Genomic DNA, 21,456 nt, shown 5'->3' on the forward strand with positions numbered 1-21,456 from the left:
ATTTGTATATTACGTTTGGAATTTAGATTTCAAAATAAAGGCAGATGGATCTTGGTTACTACTGTGAAGATTCTTTTAAGAAACAAGGTCAAAGAATTCATAGAATCACACAATACAGAAGACGCCCTTTGGTCCATTGAGTCTGCATCAAAAAATATACTATTGTGAATCTACACTTGACCCACTTCGCAGCACTTGGCCCATAATGTTGAATGTTATGACATATCAAGTGCTCATCCAAGTATTTTAAAGGTTTCAGGTTTCCCAACCATCTTCTGGGTAAATATTGTTTTCCTTAAACCCCTCTGAACCTCCTGCCTTTCACCTTAAAGTTATGACCCCTTGTTATTGACCCTTCAACTAAGGATAGAAAGCTGGCTTTCTATCCAACCAGTCCATGTCCCTCACAATCTTATATCACCCAATCATGTCCCCTATAGCCTTCCCTGCTCTCTAAAGAAAAGAGCCTGAGCTTATCCAACCTCTCTTCACAGTTCATCTGCTCCATTCTAGACAATATCCTGGTGAATTTCTCCCCCATCCCACCAACCCTAAGCTCCTTCCCCACTCCCAATGTAATCAAATCCTTCCTATAGTGCAAAGACCAGAACTGCACACACTGCTGCAGCTGTGGCCTAACTCTCACTTATCAGGATTAAATTCCATCTACCACTGATCTGATAGTCTGACCAATCTGTTTATATTCCACTGTAACTTAAGACCTTCTTCTTCACTGTCAACCAATCTTTGTGTCATCCCCAAATTTACTTAAGAAGCCCCCCCTACTTTTTTATTCAATATCATTTAGAACAGTAAGGAACTCAACACTGATCCATATGGTATGCCACTGGACAATGGCCTCACTGGACAAACAGCCTTTTACCACCGCCATGTGTCTCTAACACTAAGCCAATTTTAGATTCAGCTTGCCAAGTTATCCTGGATCCTGTGTGCTTTTATCTCTCATGTGGGACTTCCTTGTCAAAGACTTTGCCTATAAACTACATCAATTGCATTAACAAAAACAGAAGTTGCTGGAAAACTCAGTTGGTCTTGCAGCATCTAAGGAGAGAAATCAGAGTTCAGGTTTTGGGTCCAGTGACCCTTCTTCAGAACTTTTCCCCTATCTACACATTTGGTCATGGCCTTGAAAAATTCAATTTATTAGTTATGACCTCCCTCTTCCCAAGCCATATTGATTATCCCTGATCAAACTTTGCCTCTTCAGGTGAAGATGAATTCTCTCCTTCAAATTTTCTCCAATAGTTTCCTTTCCACTGATGTGAGAAATGCTAGTCTGTAATTCCATGATTTATCTTAGGAAATAGAATGAAACCTTGTTTTTACCATTGTTCTAAGATCATATTAACTGTCTCCTATGTTTAGATTGTTTTGATTTTATTCTGTCACCGAATAAACTTTTATTCTATCAATAAAGAAAATCTGCAACTTCATGTCACCATGTTTCAGTGAGTGATCACTGTGTTAAATAACTAAAAACGAAAAAAATGATCTATTAAGTCAGATTTCATTCTCCAATCCAACTTTCCCAGTATTACTATCAGTTGCGACCATGATGCGTCAAATCAAATATTTTTAAGTGGACAGGTGTATTTGTGTCTTGAAACAGAACCTTAAAGAACTGGTCATTACTGCAAAGGAATAAGTGTCTTTATATGAGAACAAATATGTATGGCTCAACAACATCACTCTTCTCTCAGAAAATTAACACCATTACCCAACCCAGATACTAATGCTGGGGAAGATGAAATGACCAAACTCCTTTACATTCCTGCAGTTACATGAATGCAAGACCCTTCAACAAGCACTACTGTTCTAACACAAGTCAACAGTGAGAAAGAAGCTCACGAACTTTACCTCAAGTGTTTCCATAACTTGTCATAGACCTGCCGGACAAACCTATCAACACAAATGAAAATCAAATTAAAGACTTTGGGTGGTGGGGAAGAGAGAAAGGAAAAAATAAAAATTGGATGTTGTGAAAAGAAGAAATGATGATAAGGAATTTGATTTTATACATATATTTATTAATCATTTGATAGGGGAACAAAACTTAGGGAGAGGTACAATGCTGTTATATAAGTGCTTTAGTACCTTAGAGCAATTTTGTGATGATGTCATGGAGCTGCTCCTCACTGGGAATAAATAGAAAGAAAAAAGAAAAATAAATAGAAAAGCAAACAGAGGAGATGAATAGTAAAAGATGATAGAGTTCAGAGAATAGTCTTAATAATGTAACAGTGAGGTTAGAGCAATATATATCTCTTCATACCATGTATTGTACTACATTGTCTTCATATGTAATAAACTGCTGTCAAGAAGCCCAAGACCGAAAACACTTCTTTGCCTTACTTTCTTCTCGACTTGTCAGTCTTGATCCAAGCTCATGAATAAAGGCATAAAACCACACAACAAAAGACACATCAACCTTCTTCTGTGGCTGTTCCATTTGAATCTTCTGTAGCAGAATCCATGTGCAACCTCATTCTCCAATATGCTGAACACTATCCCTTCCCCCTGCCCTGGCTGGAGGCTATCATTTTTGTTTTATTCATTTATGGGATGTGGCCATCAGTAGTTAGACCAGCATGTTATTGCCCACCCCTAATCTGCCAGGTTACCCACCATACACGTCTCCTATCCCAAGCTAGCCTCCAAATTATGCACACTCTTAGTAGCTGAGCTGGTGCCTCTAAATGCCAAATTGAGTTACATTACATTATTATTGCTGTCTTTTTGCTCTTCCTCCAATGTCTGGCCAGATTGAATGTCTTGAGTTTCTGAAAGGCAAAAGGTGCAAGGGTAAGTTTGATTTGAGGAGATGATTGGAAATTAAGAAGATGTATATTTTCAACAATTGAAGCTTGAAGTCTGTAGAAATTACAGGGTGAACTAGAACTGAGATGTGAGAAGTGCATTAGATATAGGACACTCTCGTTTCAATTGTTTTAGTCCACAAGTAACCATTGCTCAAGCAACAAATGTTTTAATATTGACCATCACCATCTTTTCCTTGAGCAGCCTGTCGTCTTATAGGTAGCTCCTGCTGTGCCAGGTCTTGCACCATCTGGTCCTTCAAGAGAGAAGTTTGTCACTGAGTTTTGGGTATTATGTTTGGATGGGGTAAAGGCTGAGCAATGTAGGTGTGATGTTTGTACCAGTGCTAACTGTATGAGGATAAGGTAAAAAATATGAATGCACCTTGATTGATAGAGAATGCTAGTCAATTACTAGTGGGGCTGTAATGAATTGAGTAGCATCTGAAACTAGTGTTGCAATAAATAAGATATCATATTTGAAGATGCATTCACTAAACTTAATTACCTGTGTGAGGCCATCAAACCTTTTATGGTGTTGCGTTCAGTTCTTTGAATGCTTGACTACCCAATTTCTGTCCGTATAAATGCTTCCAATGCTTTTCAAACCTAACAGGAGAAGACAATACTTTCTATCTCCAAGTGCAGTATCTGAAAGCTTCAGATTGTTCACATGTTGCGTCACACTTCACTATTTTTCAAATCAGATTTACTTCCTACATGATTGCCAACCCTACTCCAGCCACAATACTCCTCCTTTTTAAGAGATATGGGCTAGAATTAGGCAGTGTAGTTTTGCTTTAATGCAAGCAGGAATCATTGAACTAAGTAGAGGCTGTAAAATTGGTGTGCTACTTGCATTGCAGTCAATTGGCATGTGTTCACATATCATAATCCCTGCAGCCATTTTTAGGACTATCCAGTTTAGCCTCCTCAGCTTTCACTAACTGCTTTATTTTCTCCACCTATCCTACTCAGTATTCAATATCCAAGATACAATTCCTGATGCATTCCATGCCCTTTTTGGCTAGTGCCAAACAAAGACTGAAACATCACCAACACAGAAAGAAGTTCATGAAGTGAATCACACCTGGGCAATTGCTGGCTCCAAATGCCTCAGCTAAAAGGTTCACCATCTTATTTGTTGAACATCTTGGGGCATTGTCACTTCCTGAAGAATTCCTTCTCCTTTAGAAGGATTTAAAATTACTAAAAAGGATGTATATGTCCCAAATTTAGATGCATGAGAAAAGAGGATTACGTACACGAATGCACATATGCACCTTGATCAAGCAAGATCCTCACACCATGCTCATCTTTGAATCTGCGAGAGTGAATTATAAGAAATATTCCACAGATATGTCCAGAACAGCTTTAAAAACAAAATGTTTGGAAATAGACAGTGGATATGTCTGCATGTGTAAAGCAGAAAGGTATTTAATAAAGGATCAACCAATTGAACTTGTGATGTTGGAGATTGCATCGATTGTTTGATAGAATTATACCAGTGATAAGGGACTTCAGTTGTGTGAAGAGACTAGAGAAGCTGGATTACTTTTGGAGAAAATTGAGATCTAATGAAGATGTAATAAATAATTACAAAGAATTTTGATGGCATCATTGGAAGAAACTTTCTTTTAATAGAAAATACAAATGAAAAATTATCAGTAAATGAATCAGTGAGGAGATTGAATGTTTTAATGATACAGTGAAGTTGTTACAATCTGGAGTGCTATGATAAATTTTAAAGGAGAATTAGCTATGTAGTTGAAGGGACAAAACTTGAAAAGTTATAGGAAAGACCAGAAGAATCTGACTCTTTGGAGAGTTAATTCAAAAGAACTGGCCAGGCAGATTGGGCCAACTGTGCTCTCCCTTGGTGTATAATTCTATGAACTACTTTGACAAAGGTTCCCTTTACATAGGAGTGTGCTGACTTTACTCTTTATTGATGCTAAGAGACATGCTGTACATTTCCAGAATTATTTCTGATTGATAACATATATATTTTTAAAAAATACTTATGTAATGCTTCCAGCAGTGCTGGATCTGGTTCTGGGGAAAGAAGCTGGACAAGTGTTCCATGTGGCAGTGGGGGAATATTTTCGCAATAGTGACTACAACATGATACGATTCAAATTTGTTCTGGACAAGGAAAATGATGGCCTGCAAAAAATGACTCTGGATTGGGTGGAAGGCAGATTTTATTAAAGTAAAGCAAGATCTGGTCACAGTAAAGTGGAAACGGCTCCTTGCAGGTAAGTCTGCAATGGAATAATAGGTGACCATTTAAAAAGAAGCTAGGGAGACCACAGGTCCAACATGTATCCTTTAGAGGGAAATGTCGGAGTTCAGTTCAGAGAACCCTGGATGTCTAAGACAATTCAAGACTGGATGAGGAAGAAAATTAGGGCTTTGAGCAAGTCAGCTGTGGCCCTAGAGAAATACAGGATGTGCAGGAGAGAACTTAAGAAAGCAATTAGAAGAGCAAAAAGGGGCCATGAGAAAGGAGTTATAAACAGGATTAGGGAGAATGCTAAAATATTTTATAAATACATTAAAGGGAAGAGGTTAACCAGAGAAAGAAAAGAGCCCATGAAGGACCAAGGGGACAATCTGTGTGTGAAGCCACAGGATATTGGAAGGGTGTTGAGTGAATACTTCTCTTCAGTTTTCACTCTGGAAAAGGAGATGTTGGTATGGAATATGGGAAATGGGACTGTGAGGGAATTTGCATAGTTTGATATAAGAAGTGGGGAGGCTCTGTCTTTCCTAAAAAAAGACAAATCCCCTGGCCCAGATTAATTGCATTCCAGGCTGCTTTGGGAGGTGAAGTAGGAACTTGCAGGGGCTCTGACACAAAGTTTAATTCCTCTTTGGCCGCAGGGGATATGCCAGAGGACTGGAGGACGGCTAATGTGGTTCCACTTTTTGAGAAGGCTGAACCAGGAAATTACAGATCAGTGAGTCTCACATCAGTAGTAGGGAAACTATTGGAGAAAAGTCTGAAGGATCAGGATAATATCCACCTGAAAATACATCAGTTAACTAGGGATAGTCAGCATGGCTTTATCAGAGGGAGGTCACACCTAATAAATTAGTTAGAATCTTTTTGAAGATGTGATCAAGTGTGTGGAAAAGGGAAGTTTAGTTGATGTAGCTTATGTGATCCTGCTTTATTTTAATAAAATCTATCTTCTTCTCAGTCCAAAGTCATTCTTTGCAGGCCATTTTTTCCTTGTCCAGATGTTGCCCTACTGCCACATCGTTGTAGCTTTAGCAAAGCTTTTGACAAGGTCCCACATGTGAGATTGATTGAGAAGGTTAAAGCACATAGAATTCTGGAAAACTTGGCAAGATGGATCAAAAACTGGCATAGCAACAGGACATAAAGGGTCATGGTAGAAGGCTGTTTGAGTGCCTGGAGGCTAATGTCCAGTGGTGTATCAGTAGCAGTTCTGGGACCCTTATTGTTTGTTTTATACATAAATAATATAGATGAAAATATGGGGGAAATGTTCAGCAAATTTTCAGATGGCACCAAGATTGTTGGATTAGTTAATAACGAAGAAGATGGTTGTAGGTTTCAGGAAGATATAGACAGGTTCGTCAGATGGGCAGACCGATAGCAGATGGTATTTCACCCTGATGTGTGAGGTAATGCACTTTGGAAGAAGAAACCAGATGAGGGAGTATTTAATGAATGGCAGGATAGCTAAGAGGAACAGAAGGATTTTGACTAATTACTCACAAAACCCAGAACTAAGCAGAGCATGTAAATAGGATAGTTAAGAAGGCATAATGGGACACTTGTTTTCATCAGTCGTGGCATGGAGTATAAATGCAAGGGGCTAATGTTAGAAGTTTGTGCGAAGATTTGTAGCTCGGGTGCTCGTTGCTGTGGTTCTGTTCGCCGAGCTGGAAGTTTTTGTTGCAAACGTTTCGTCCCCTGGCTAGGCGACATCATCAGTGCTTGGGAGCCTCCTGCGAAGCGCTTCTTTGATGTTTCCTCCGGTGTTTATAGTGGTCTGTCCCCTATACACTACTATCATAGGGCAAGCCAGACAGAGAACAGCCAGGGAATTCCTAGAGGCATGGCATTCATCCACAAACTCCATCAACAAACACATCGACCTGGACCCAATATACCAACCACTACAGCGGACAGCTGAAACTGACAATCGGAAGCGGCAGAGACAGACCACTATAAACACTGGAGGAGACATCAAAGAAGCGCTTCGCATGAGGCTCCCAAGCACTGATGATGTCGTCTAGCCAGGGGACGAAACGTTTGCAACAAAAACTTGCAGCTCGGCGAACAGAACCACAGCAACGGCTAATGTTAGAGTTGTACAGGGTATTGATCAGGCCAAAGCTTGAGAACTGTGTGTAGTTATGGTCTCCTGACTACAGGAAGGATGTGATAGCACTGGATGGGATACAGTGGTCGTTCACCAGATGTTGCTGGGATGGAGAAATTGAGCTAAAAGGAAACTCTAAAGAGACTTGGATTGTTTTCTCTAGAGCAGAGAAGACTAAGGAGTCGGGATTATAATTAAGGTGTATTAGATTATGGAGATTATGGACAGGTTGAATAGAGAGCAGCCTGTTCCCCTTGGTGATGGGGTCAATCACAAGAGGGCATAATTTTAGAGTAAGGGCAGGCGATTCAGAGGGACTTGAGAAAAACCATTTTTACTCAGCGGGTGGTGGGAATTTGGAATGCAATGCCTGGGAAGGTAGTGGAGGCCAGAAACCTTACAACCTATAAAAAAAATTTGGATAAGCACATCAATTATCATAACATTCAAGGATATGGGGCAAATGCAGGAAATTGGGATTAGTGCAGTTTTAGTGGTAGTTATGTCAGTGCAGACTCAATGGGCCAAAAGGCCTGCCTTATGCTATTAGAATCTATAGAAGGAAGAATGGGTCAGGGAAGAACAGAAGAAAATGTAAAAAAACAACTTTTCTGCACTGTTTTACATTTACAATAGCTTGTATATACCTTTAATAAGAAAAATTAATTCCATAGTGTCTGCAGTTTTGATGACTTTTAGTTTCACCACTCAAAATATTTGGATGGAAAGCAGGACACTGAATCCTTCACTGCAGATCTTAAGCAATTCTTCCAACTTTCTCACCAATGCCCATGCTCATTCAGTGACTGGGAAGATACCATCCTTTATTTCTTTTGCTGTTGTTTTAGTGCATGAAAGCAACATTTCTGGGTGGTGTTCCACAATTACTTCTCCAATACACAGACCTAGGCCCCAGTGACTAATGTCAGCATAATTTTCTTGGTGTCTCCTAGGTTTCATCTATTGATCCTTTTATACAATTTCAATCTATTTAATTGGGATTGTTTGAAGATAAACAATGATAAGACCATTCTACCACTTCTTAAATATATTACTGATTAGTCTACATTGTGAGAGACAGAAATTCAATTGAGTCATTGCCACTATGCCATGAAGCAGAATTCAAAATAATCACCATACATAGTCTTGGGTGACGTGGAGTTAGATTAGGGGCTAAATGAGCCAATGCATAGAAATGTAATTCAGTCTTCATTTTCACATTATACATTACATCTTATTTCTACATTTTCAATATAAATTCTTGTGCACCCATTTATAATAGCAACTGCCTACATTTAAAAAAATTCATGACATATTTACAACCTTCTGCCATTAGTGAGATATAATAAATTTATAATAATAAAATGAGAAAGGAAGAGCGTACAAATGCAGTATTTGAATACATATGAATTTGAGGTCAAGCTTGGTGTCACCCACTCACTACTACTCTTTTCGAACTGTTGTAAAACCTTAGGCCACCTTCATGTTCCTCAAGAAAAAAAATCATAATTTGGCAAATATTTCCTGTTGTTTAACATTGTTATATTAATAAATTGACAGAATTCTTCATTTTTATGATGCTGTGGTTCTTGTTTCGAAGTCAAAAGGATTTATAAAACAGGACTTTGCATTGTCAGTATTGTCAAGCCTAAGTTACTAAACATGAGAAATACACCTGTCCACCCACTCATTAATCAAATAATCTTCATAAAAATTAGAAGTGAGCTAAATAGGAATTTTAATTAATGTTCTACAACAGATAATTGCAATGTGGATTATCATGTATACTACTATATCTTACAAAATTTAACATGTATGTTTCCAATGGTTGAGCAATACTTCACCCTGAGGCTTTCTAAGTATTGATAGATATTTGCTAAACAAATTTTTCAATGTGATCAGAAACTTGGCATCCCACAGAATTTATTCACAAATCTGAAGGGTTTAGAACTTAGATAGGTAAGATATGGGACTATAATTTACGAATGAATGCTTCAGGCACAAGTCTGGGACTTTTAATGAGGACAGTCACAATCTTGATTGTTCTATAACGATTGGTACCATGGAATGGGTACCTTTAATATATGGTCTCAATGTAACTGGGTACGAGCAGGGAAAATTATTTAAAAGCAAAGCAACAATTGTAGTAATAAAACAAAATAGAAACTGAATGTCAAAGTTGAAAAAGGTCACCAACAAGTTGGCAACCTTTCTCTTGCATCCTATGAAACTGTGTAATAGAAGCAATAAGGAAGGCTGACTTGGTACTCACCACACCTGTTCAAGGGCATCGAGAGATGAGGAATAAGTATCTGGACCAGACAGCAACACCCACAACCCATGAATGAATAAACAAAAGTACACCTTGTATTTTTCCAAATAGTAGCCCTTCAAAAATCAAATTGAATCGGACCTCCTGACCTTTTAGTCAGAGATAATTTAAGCCCTTAATTCAGTGATTTAGAGTTCAGTAATGCCAATCTGCACTTCAACAACATTTATATTTAATGTTTGGGGCAGGAGAACAGCAAATCCTTGTCTGGGAAAATTCACATTCACATAGGCTATATTAATGCAGTATTCCTGATATAATTAATATTGTATTTGCTGGATGCAGCATCAGTGCAATTTATCCAAAAGAAGTTAACCTGAAATAACTGACCCTACAGATCATTGTTGCTGCAGAGAAAGAACCCTACAGTCAGTTGACTAAAAGTTAACCACGATGTGTCAAACATCACCCCAAGCCCCATCTTTGGGAGTTAACTCGAATTAAGACCCTACAGAGTTTTTTTTGATGAAGAGTAGACCATTAGTCAGACTCTTGCTGCTGTCTTTTGAGTTAACTGTCATAGTGGCAGCTCCAAAGTGCTTTGTTCATAATAATATCACTTGGTGATCCAGTGATATGATTTACAGCACTGGAAGAGATTCTCCCAAAATGGTTATGAGGTTTGCATAGTCCTGTTGGTCTGACTGCTCGAGGGGACAATAGTCAGCTCTAGTGGTTTCTTCTCCGAGTGTCTTCTTGTGTCATTAACGTAAAAATTGAAAGCAATGACCCTTTGCCGAACCAACTCATTGGATAAGCACTGCCTGATGTGCCACATTATACTTAACAGGAAGGTATTAATTTGGTCTTTTCTGACTTTGTCAATCTCAGCTGGGAATGGCATTCAGGTCAGATTGAGGGACCTTTAGAATACTTGAGTTGGAAAGGAAAATTCATACATCCCTCTCACTACAATTACTGTCATAATTCCTTACTGGAAAGAACATAATTTGTCGAGGATATTGTTCACCTGGGCTGTGATATTTAGTAAGATAGCCAATGAACTGAATAGAAACAAACTGAAAAATGCAACTTAGATGCTGAATGGTTGCTAGTGCAATCTTGCATTAGTATTTCAATACCTCAGCAGAAGAGAACAGAAAATTTGTAAAACAAAGATAAGATTGGAATCTCCTGGGCTTTGAAATTATAGTTGAGTTAAATAATTCTGTTGGCATTACATTTTGTGGTGTGTTGATGGACACTAAAGTTCATTGGTTGTAAAGAGTTTATATATGTTACATGGAATCATAGTGTAAGGTGTCAGTGAGTTCCAAAGCTCAGCAGTGAGTGAAATGCTGAAGTGTCTTCTGAGTTCTTCTGAGATCAATTACGATGATATGTTGAGACTATCAATTTTGTGGCTGAGCAATGGAAGTGGTCACTGCCCATGAAGCTCACCACAAGAAGGTGAACATAAAGACCTAAGAGAAGCAACCACTGAGCTTCATCTACCAGATAACTGGTCATACTTTCAAGTCAGGAATTAGCTTGAGCATCTGGGCAAATCATGAGTTGCCCAGAAATGAGGCAAGATTAGATAATAATGAATGGAACTAATGTCCATACCACCTAATAGCAAGGTTCTGATCTAGCCTTTGAACCAGTAAAAATGAAATTGTACTTTTTGTCTGGATATTGAGAATCTCATTTTTCATTCTTGCCACATTTTCCCAAATATCTTGCAATTGCCCATGCCACTCAAGGACAAGGAAATTTTACTGGAAGTGTCACCATGTAGCTATTATCCCACTAGTGACAAAATGATTTTCCTCTTTGAATTTCCTTTCTACTTTTCTAGTAGCCTCCTTTAAATCAAGAAACAGAAATCACAATGTGACATAGGTAAAAGATTAAAAATCAGCAGCAATATTATTGTAACTTTTTAATGACTATGCTGCTGAGCAGGAAAGATTGCAGATTTGAGCCTCCACTCTGTCCCTTTCTGACCTTCATTGACCAGGAAGGAAGGTAATCAGATCCATACTAAGGACATTTTGGGACAAGGTTGACCGGGATGTGCACTGTACTAAATCTGCAAATTGACAAGCTAAAGGACTTATGAAAGAGAAAAATATGTCTTAAAAAACAAAGAATTGTGTAGAATATTCCCTTAAAAAACACCAGCTTGGCAAAATGAAATTGCTTCAACACATCTTTAGGGGTGACATTCTTGAAAATAACATGAGTATCATTATAATCAATAATGTAGTGCTGTAATACAAACATATAAATTAGGAACAGGACTTGGGAATTTGGCCCCTTGAGCCTGCTTCACTGTTAAATAAGTTCTTATCTGATCTGATTGTGGCTTCAACTCCATATTCCTACCTATCTAGATAACCTTTGATTCCCTTTTTAGAGAAGAATCTATTTACCTCTACTTTGAAAATATTTAGTGAACCTGCCTCCACTGCTCTTTGGGAAAGAGAGTTCCAAAGATTCAAATCCTTCTGAATGATTCAAGTCCTTTTGAGTGAATCCTTCTACATCTTAAATGGGAGACCCCTTCACTAAAACTTTGAATCCCATTGTCCTAGTTTCTCCCACAAATGGTTGCATCCTTTCAGCATCCAACCTGTTATTTCCCCTCAAGGTTTTACATGCTTCAGTAAATTCACCTCTCATTCTTCTAGCTTCAAGTGTTAACAGAATAAGCCTGTCCAATTCTCTCTGATAAGATAACTACCCCTTCCCATTCCCTACTACTGCACATTATCAATAGCATAAACTTTCTCTGAACTGTTGTTATGAAGAAGAGGTCCTTTACATTAACACACTCCTGGAAAGTTTGGGATGGTGACAGATGGGGTGTCATAAAGTAAATATGTCTGTGTATGTGTAGAGTGTTACTGTTCAAAGTGACAAATGTATAAAAAGGAAGCAACTAATAATTTTCTGCTATACTGTCTGATCTTGACAACATATCCCTTGGCAATTAATTTCCTATAGACAAGGCATGTGTCTATTTTGACCACTTCCTCAAAGGGGAAAAACCCACATGATGCTTTCCAAAATTAATTAAATTCTATTTTAGCAGCTAAACTACAGCCACCCAACCATTGTACCAGACCCCAGAGAACCTGTAGGTAACAACGTGAACAATAGCTACTTACTAATAAAAGTTTGTAGTTGTCCTATGTTTGTTATATATTATGGTACTGGTAGGAGAAAGAGTGTAAAAATAACTGATTTGTTACAGACTAAGCTGAGATCAGGTCCATTTCTTTGTTTTTCATCTCAGTCCAATTTTAAGGCAAATGTGTCTTCCATCTTATTCTTTCACAGATCTCAGAGCTGTGAAACTACAACCTGTCTTCTCTTTGTCTTATAATGCACAGGTTTTGTGATATTTTGAAATTACCCCCTTCACAATTTAACTTGCTGACCTCCTAACTTCAGTAATTCACGCTATGGGCTTTGACCTTTATGGGACAAATCTTCCTGTTCCTGCATCTGTACCCGAACAAAGTTCATGGGAGGAAGTAGCATGGAGAAGATCATATGTCCTAAATAGATAATGGTTTTTTTGGGGGGGGGGGGTTGTTGTCCTGCACTCAACTTTCTCAATCCAATTTTTAACTGTGTTCTGTGGCCAACATTTCAGGTCAGGAATGCAAAAAGTCTACCCAGAGTAGTCATACGAAATATTCAAATGATCTTTTGAGAAAATAAAGCATTGTAAGGGTTAAATATATTTATTGCTTTCCTTTATATTCCCCACAAAAACACATCTTTGAAACTTGAAGCAGCGTAGGGTAAGACAGTTAACGGTATCTATGGTTTGCAAGAAGGTACTTGCCTGGAGACAAGGGATATAGATCATTACCACTCTCACTCAAAGAGCCTGTCCCAACATGTCGCCAAGATACGAGTCGACAGCTGTTTAACTTAGACGTGCCTGCGGCTGCCGTTTCCTCCTTGCCAGTAGAACTAGCGGTTTATTAGGAACCGTTGAGTGTCTGTCCCGGGCACGTCTCATGCATGCTCCCAAGATCAGTAAGGAATGCAGGAGACAAGAGACACAAAGCACTCATTGGTTAAATCCTTTATAAAAAAAAAACAAAGAAGTTGATGAATATAATCCCTAAAGAACAAGTCTGAACTTTTAGAAAATGACAGCTGCACTGTAAATTTCAAAATTGTTAGCAGTATGGGAAAAAAAGTTTTCACATCAAAGAGATGACTTTACAGCACAAAAACGGCTCATCACCTATATTCATCCTCAATCAAATTTTGGATAAATTATGCCAAAACAGAACATTCTTCATCCATCTCCTTTTTGAGTGGTTATCTTGGAAGATTCACAGAAAAATACATTCTGGATCATGATACATGCCTGATGGCACACTAATACACACGTTTGGAGTCAATGTTATACTTTCTGTAGTTGCTGACTGACCTCAATCATGTTATCAGCAAATAGTGCAATAGCATTGATGACAATGTGTTTTGATGCAAACCAAGTCTTCTCTTAACAATGTTAGGTTAGAAAAGGTTTCCAAAGCACTTCTAAATATCTACTTAAATTCTCTTGGTGCCATTTCTCTTTCAAGTTTGATATGTCTTCTTTAGAACTGCTGTTGATGGAGAGGGAGTAGGAGCAAGTGGATCAGATGGTGAAGGTCCCAAGAGCAAAAGACAAAGGAAGTGCAACTGGTGTTAAAGGAATGATCAAGATGTAAAATAGATATAAATTATGGTGTGAAAAAGAGAAATGGCACCACTCTCCTGAGAACAAAACCAACGCAAGCAGCAGGAACAGCACCTCATATCTGTGCAGGCACTTCACATGTTTCAGAATTCAGCAGAGTTCAAAAACATCAGGACACGACCTCTGTCTCCATTTTGATTACAACTCCCACCCTTTGTTGACGGTATCTTATTGGCTGTTCACCTCCACGAAATTCTGAAGAGCTGTCACCTAAGACAAGATACTTTAATTCTTTTTCTTACTCCACAGATGCTGCCAGTCCAGCATTTTCTGTTTTGTATTGTCACATTGCTGTTTATGGGATTTTTCAGTGCAAATGTAATTATGTATCTGTATTTCCAACATTGTAACAGTGAGTACACTTCAAAAGTGTAATTTTTAGATTAGATTACTTTAGATTACTTTACAGTGTGGAAACAGGCCCTTCGGCCCAACAAGTCCACACCGACCCGCCGAAGCGCAACCCACCCATACCCCTACATTTACCCCTTACCTAACACTACGGACAATTTAACATGGCCAATTCACCTGACCTGCACATCTTTGGACTGTGGGAGGAAACCGGAGCACCCGGAGGAAACCCACGCAGACACGGGGAGAATGTGCAAACTCCACACAGTCAGTCGCCTGAGGCGGGAATTGAACCCGGGTCTCTGGCGCTGCGAGGCAGCAGTGCTAACCACTGTGCCACCGTGCCGCCCACTAATTTGTTGTAAAATGCTTTGGAATATCCTGAGGTTATGAAAGGCATATATAAATGTATGACTTTTTCTTTGATAGTTCAAATGTTGGGGAATATTGAATGAAAACAAGTACTTTTGGGGTAAGAAAAGAGGTAAAGGGGATATTTTTCACCAAAAGAATATTAGAATTCTGAAGTAAGTCCCCAGGGAAGACTCTTTTGAAGTAAACAACTCATTTTCCTCTACTAGAAACATCAGCATCAGCAACTTCTCTATGTTACCCAAAATGTGACATAAGTACTAACAATAACAAGTGTAGTTGGAAGCTGGCATTTGATTAATTTAATTAATTGAACATACAATGCAATGGAACCAGAAGTAGGCGAATGAGCTCCTCAATCAGCTATACCGTCCAATAATCATGGCTAATCTGTGTTTCAAATTCCACATTCCCATCAACTCCTGATGACCTTTGATTCCATTGTCAAACAAAAATCTGTGTACCTCCATCTTAAAAATATTCAGTAACCCTGTCTCCACCACCTTCTATGATGTACAATTCCAAAATCACACACCGATCTCAGAAAAAAAATTCTACTATTTTAAACTTAGCACTATTTTAAAAGTAGAGGTAACCCTATCTAGTTCTGGACCTACTCAGAGGAAATAATATCATTTCCATATCCAACTTGTCAAGACCGTTCGAGATCCTATAAACTTCAATCAAGTCATACTGAACCTACACTACAGAGGCCAGTATTTCTGTAACCAAGTCCCCCTGTATTTACACCTGGACAGTCCTAGACACTGATCCAGCTCCCTCAGAGCCAGAACAGAATTTCTGACAGTCCTGTTTATTTTTTTTTCTAAGGGCAATGCTGTGTGATAATTCCCTGTTTTTTTGCTTTTTTTCTTTCTTCCCTGTTTATTTTCCTTTTTCCTTTAACCCCCACACTTCCGCCTAACTGCGGTAGTGCTTACTTTTTCCCCAGCACCCCATGGTGTGTGTGTGTGTGTGTGTGTGTAGGTGTGAGACACAGTGAGAGACACAAGGTGCATGAATCTTTATTCAATTTCCACCACCAGGAAGATAGGAAAACACCTGAGTGGCCAGTGACAAGCACTCCTCTTCACATCAAAGGGCAGTGCTGTGTGATCAAACAATGAAGGGGAGGGTAGGGACTAAATCAAAATAGAGTTGGAGGGGGAACAGTCCTGTTTATACCTGTCAGCAAGGGCTCCCTGACTGGACCAAATTAATAGTTCCAATCAGGGAACTCATATTCTATGAAGTCCACCTAGCTGACCTTGTTACAATCACTACACACACTTCATTCTTCTAAACCCCAGTAAAATAAACCCAATTCCAATTAAACCTGTTGGACTATAACCTGGTTTTGTGTGATTTTTAACTTTGTATACCCGAGTCCAACACCGGCATCTCCAAATCATGAATACTTTACTGAAGCGTAGCATCCTTACTTTTATGTTTAATTCTTCTTATAATAAATGATAGCATTCCAATATAACTTTGTGACTTATGCACTAAAACACCTTGGTCCCTGTGCACCTCTGTGGAGAAAAAGTTTGCATAGACTTCCTCTAAAAACAAACATATACAAATTATGGTGGCCACATGATTGGGTCATTGCAAGTCTGTTTTATCACCTGTACAATCTGCCATCTGTTTTTACAGCTAAATTGCCAATATACCTTCTTACACACTATTGTACCAGGAATGCAAACAATAAAATTTATTTTAAAAGATGTAATTCAGGTATTTCCCATTCACATTTAGCAAGTCACTAAAGAAAAAAGTGTTTTTCTTAGCATTTGGCTTTGGGAATGTAAGGTTTGAATGTTTAGAAAATTTGAGTTCCGAAGGTAGTAAGTGCATACTGACCACAATAGATTTGAATTGAGCAGATGCATAATCATCTCATCTTCCTTACTCACCAGCATTGCAAGGGACAGTGCACACAGATTTTGCCACTATATTAGCATATAAAGAGTAGGGAACATCCTTTAAATGAGGCATCTCAGAGGGCCTGATGTGGAAATTATTATTGGTATTAGTGATTCAGATTAGTTTAAGCCAGCAAAGTGTTTCAGGGCCAATATAATAGAGCAAGCATGCATTTCAATAGCTCGAACTATTGAAAGGTGAGTTTAGGTCACATTCATTAAGACTTTTGCCACGAAAAGTGTGGTCAATGCTTGGAGCGATCTTTCATGAAGCAAAAGTTTTAGAATTGTTTCAAAACTCAGATGAATTAATTCACACATTGTACAGTTTTTTGGATGGATGAGCCAAGATGAAACAAATGATCTCCTCATCTTTACTGATAATCAAATGCCCCATACTGCTAGACCTTGTTACCACCAAAGCCAAATCCTTTTTTGGGTTTTGACATTGGCCCATATTTCAACGTTGTTTGGCAAATCTTTTAATCATTACATAACTTACACTTGCACTAACAGGCTCGCACCCTGGGCATTCCAACCATCACCCCAGCTGAAATTCTGCCTACTGAATTAGGTTGGAGTTTCACAAAATTATATTGTTTCAGGATCTATTTGGGAAAGGGGCTTTGTAGGAGAAACTTAGGTACAGAAGTTCAGAACACAAATGGTTTAATTCCAAGGTAAAGCTACTAGGATTAAGAACAAATGAATCACTATTTTCAATTTTCTACATAGACAATGAGACTATAAAGAAAAACATTAAATCACCAGAATAATATTCACAATGTCAATTCATCCTGCTGAATTTGCTTTTCAATGCATTTTGATCCTCTGTCACATTAAGTACAAATTAGGTACAGAATATTTATTATAATAACCAACACCAGTGAAATTGAACAAATCACAATAATGTCTCGAAGCATGATGTTTTGAGACTGAGCAGTGGACACAGCCTTGCTAGTTGCAAACACAGAATGGAAATTGTGATATACCATTAGCCCCAGTTCTTCTGCCTTTGATTTACTGATTGAAAGACTTTATGGATCTCTTAATATAGATATGCAAATGTTTTATAACTAGCATCATATTTGGAAGTGTCATATGTGGCATATTGACTGGCGCAAATGTTATATTCGTAAAACATCAACTAACAAATGAATAAGTTGATATTATCTTTAAAAAAACAGAAAGTAATGCAGCCTTTTCCCTAATGATATAGTATAGGAAAATGTGAAATTACTCCTTAAATTGTATTGGTCTCTGTGAGACCTCATTGTTTCCATTGGCCATTCCCAAATAGAAGGAACTAAGATTTACAAGCGCGTCAATCTAGCAACAAACATCCCATAATAATAGCAATTCAAGAAAGAGATTGCCTTTATGTATTGCCTTATTATTTCTTCAGGACCCTTTAAAGTTTTTTACATTGAATAAATTGCCTCAAATATGTAATCATTATCATGCAGATAACATAATAAAGTATATAGTCTCTCATATAACTCAGCCTTCATCTTTATAGCCTTAAACAGACAAATCTGATTGAATACTGAATCTTTTCACACCAGAATAATGAGTTGTAGTATTGTGCTACTTTGGATCTTCTGAAACTCAATGGGCTTGCAGAGCCTGCTCAAGGGACTGAGTAGTCGACTTTTGCTCTTTCTTCGTATGTTCATTTGGTATGTTTGAATACATAAAATGAAATTTCCACATTCATAACAATAGCATCATTCTCCAATTTCTTTTTTCTCATCCTCCTCTTAAATCCTGAAAATATGGAAACTTAACAGTAACATCCTGCTTCACAACTGATGAATTTTTTTGGGGGGTGGGGCCTGAAAACCTGAAGCCCAACTATGCTGCAGTTGATTTTGTGTAAAAGAGCAAGAGGCACAAATTTCATAGACCAGATCAAAGCACCTCAAGAGTCCAATATGACTCATTGTCTTCTTCCCAGATTCCCCTGAGTTAATGGGACTTTATTAGACTATAATCCCTATGTTCCAAAGTGACAAAATACCAACCCCAGAAGAACACCCATTACTGAATCAGAGTAACATTACTACCTTTGTGGTCTCTGTGAAAACAAATCAGCTTGTTTTAGATTGGTAATTAATTTTGGGTGAGATTCTGTTGCAGAGTTGATAGGAATTGGACTGGAACTTCTTTCATATTACTTCTGTAAAAGAAAGGAGATTCCTGATGAGAAAGTTCAGCACAGGTTACAGAGGTGAAAGAAGAATATACCTGCCATCTACATTATGAAGTCCCCATTGTGTTCTATGTGTGTAGTCTTTATGGAGTTTCTTTGTATGTAACTTCATAAAAGATTAATTGAAACATATCATTTGCATGCAAAATAGTGTTTTTGGCAGGGAACATGTTGAAACAGTAGCTTCCACCTTGTTGCCATTCAGTATAGTACAATACAGGAACAGGCCCTTTGGTCCACCAAGCCTGCACTGATTCCTAATCCTTCTTTGATCCACTACTTACTGCCCATATGTGGTTTCTATCTCTCTGGTCACCTCCCATTCGTGTGTTTATCAAGATACATATTAAACTTTACCAATGTGCCTGTTTCCACCACCTCCACTGATTCAGATGGATAGATGTTGGTGGGTAGACTAATCTAATACATAAGTGAGCAAATGTATTTACTAAGAGTGTTTGATCCTTTATTACAGAGTCAGTTGGTATTGGGCTTGGAAGAGGATGAGTGGATTGGTGCTATCCTCCCTTGTTCAGAGTAGGTAGATTATTTATTTGAACATATAAACCAAATGGATTTAACTCCATGGAACCAGATTTCCAAAATAAACATTTTAAAATTAAGGTTCAAGTAGACGGAAATGTTATTACTCTATGCTTTCAACTCTGGGCAGTATTCCAGTCTAGTCCAGATTACATTTGATCCTGATAATTGCTGAGGTGATGGAAATAATTTAGTAAATTATATGAGATTCCAATGAGCAATGCTGAGTTATTCCAGAACCTTGTGTACTTGTTTGTATTGAAAAGAAAACCATTCAAGGAAAGACAAGTATTATATGTAAATTGAAAAAAATGTTTAGTGTGAGAATGAATGGAAAAGGAATTGGTTCATCAGAAGTCTGTACAATAGGAGTGAATTGGAAACTGGTTGGTCCATTGACTTCTGTACAGCAAGAATGAGTGGAAAGTGGTTGCTCTAGTTGGAACTTCTGGAGAATAGCAGACAGTGAAAAGGTTTCGGCCCATTAGATTTCTATTTCATTAGATTAAGTGAGAAGGGGTTTAATCTACAATTTTATAAAACAGGATGACATGCAAGTGAAATGCTTCATTTGAACTCTATTATTGAATTCAGAAATTAATTTCCATAAGGAATGTACAACTTGATGAATTTTTAGTTCCTGGACATTGTTTGCTATAGCACTTTTTCTACAACATTGTTCAGTAATGCACGCAACCATTTCATTTCTGTGTCCATAATCCGTGTTCTTTTGACCCTGTTTAGTAAATTGAATTAGGAGATAGTATTTGATTTTACTGAAGAAATTTAGAGTTGTACTTTTCTCGTAATTCACTTGTCCCCTTGATAATTGACAGAAGTGTAAAGAGACAGAATTTGAATAATTTCCTGCCTGAAACAAATTGCAGTGTTTTATTCTTTTCTTCAGCAGTTGATTCACTGTGCAACTTTAGCTATTTCTGTATAACAAGCCATTCCTCATCATCTGCTAACACAGCAACATAGAGTGTCGTCTTTTCTGAATTTCTTCTTGACCCTGTGGAATTGCTTACATCCCTGCACGTGCTATCTAAACTAATCTGCAGTAAATGTCCTGGATAATTAAGTCAATTACTATATTGTCTTTACATCTTTTGGGAATCTAGGGTCAAATCCAACTTCTACTCCCAAGGCAAGCATTTTCTTTCAATGTTGCAAGGGTCCCAAACCAAATTAATTGATCTAATTTCATTCTAGTTTTGGTACACAGTAAACTGGTGCTATATTCATCAACTTGGCTGAGTCAGTTGCATTCTCAACTCTGAGCAAAACATTGGTGAGAACTGCCAATTCAAGTATTGAGACTGACATTTTGGACAGAAGATTAACATTTTTGTAAATAACCATGAGTCAGGCCCATTTTGGGTCCTGGCCCTGCATTTATGCACAGCATCCTCTCCTGCACAATCTTCTGGAAGCTGTCTCAGCAGCTGATGTATAATCTATAATCAAGTACGGTAGGCAGGTTCCTGAAGTTACAGATTCAGTAAGAGAAACTGCAACCTTAGAAGGACATCAGCACCATCGGCACAGGTGGACACTGCTGCAGTCAGAGGGTGGCCAGGACGCTAGAGAACTCCTTTATTATTCTATATTTGTTTAAATAAAACAAGACGATCTGTTACACCCAGTTTAGAAAAAATCTTGATTTAATATCTCACCCAAAAATCTTCTGGAAGCTGATGTATAATCTATAATCAAGTGCCTCCAACATAACTCAGTATTGCACTGAAGTGTATCATCATTTCCACAGTGTAAACACTGATGATTTTCCACTGTACAATTCAAATA

At 38.0% G+C, this 21,456-nt stretch overlaps 1 protein-coding gene across 5 annotated transcripts in view; it reads left to right on the plus strand.

Annotated features, from left to right (window-relative positions):
- Positions 1-21,456, plus strand: part of tp73 (tumor protein p73) — a 241,559-nt gene that overhangs the window by 172,291 nt on the left and 47,812 nt on the right. The gene's annotated exons all lie outside the window — the stretch shown is intronic.

This window comes from Chiloscyllium plagiosum, unplaced genomic scaffold, assembly GCF_037043375.1.
Source record: "Chiloscyllium plagiosum isolate Xiang-an unplaced genomic scaffold, Cpla_swu_hap1 HiC_scaffold_37, whole genome shotgun sequence".
Taxonomy (NCBI): domain Eukaryota; kingdom Metazoa; phylum Chordata; class Chondrichthyes; order Orectolobiformes; family Hemiscylliidae; genus Chiloscyllium; species Chiloscyllium plagiosum.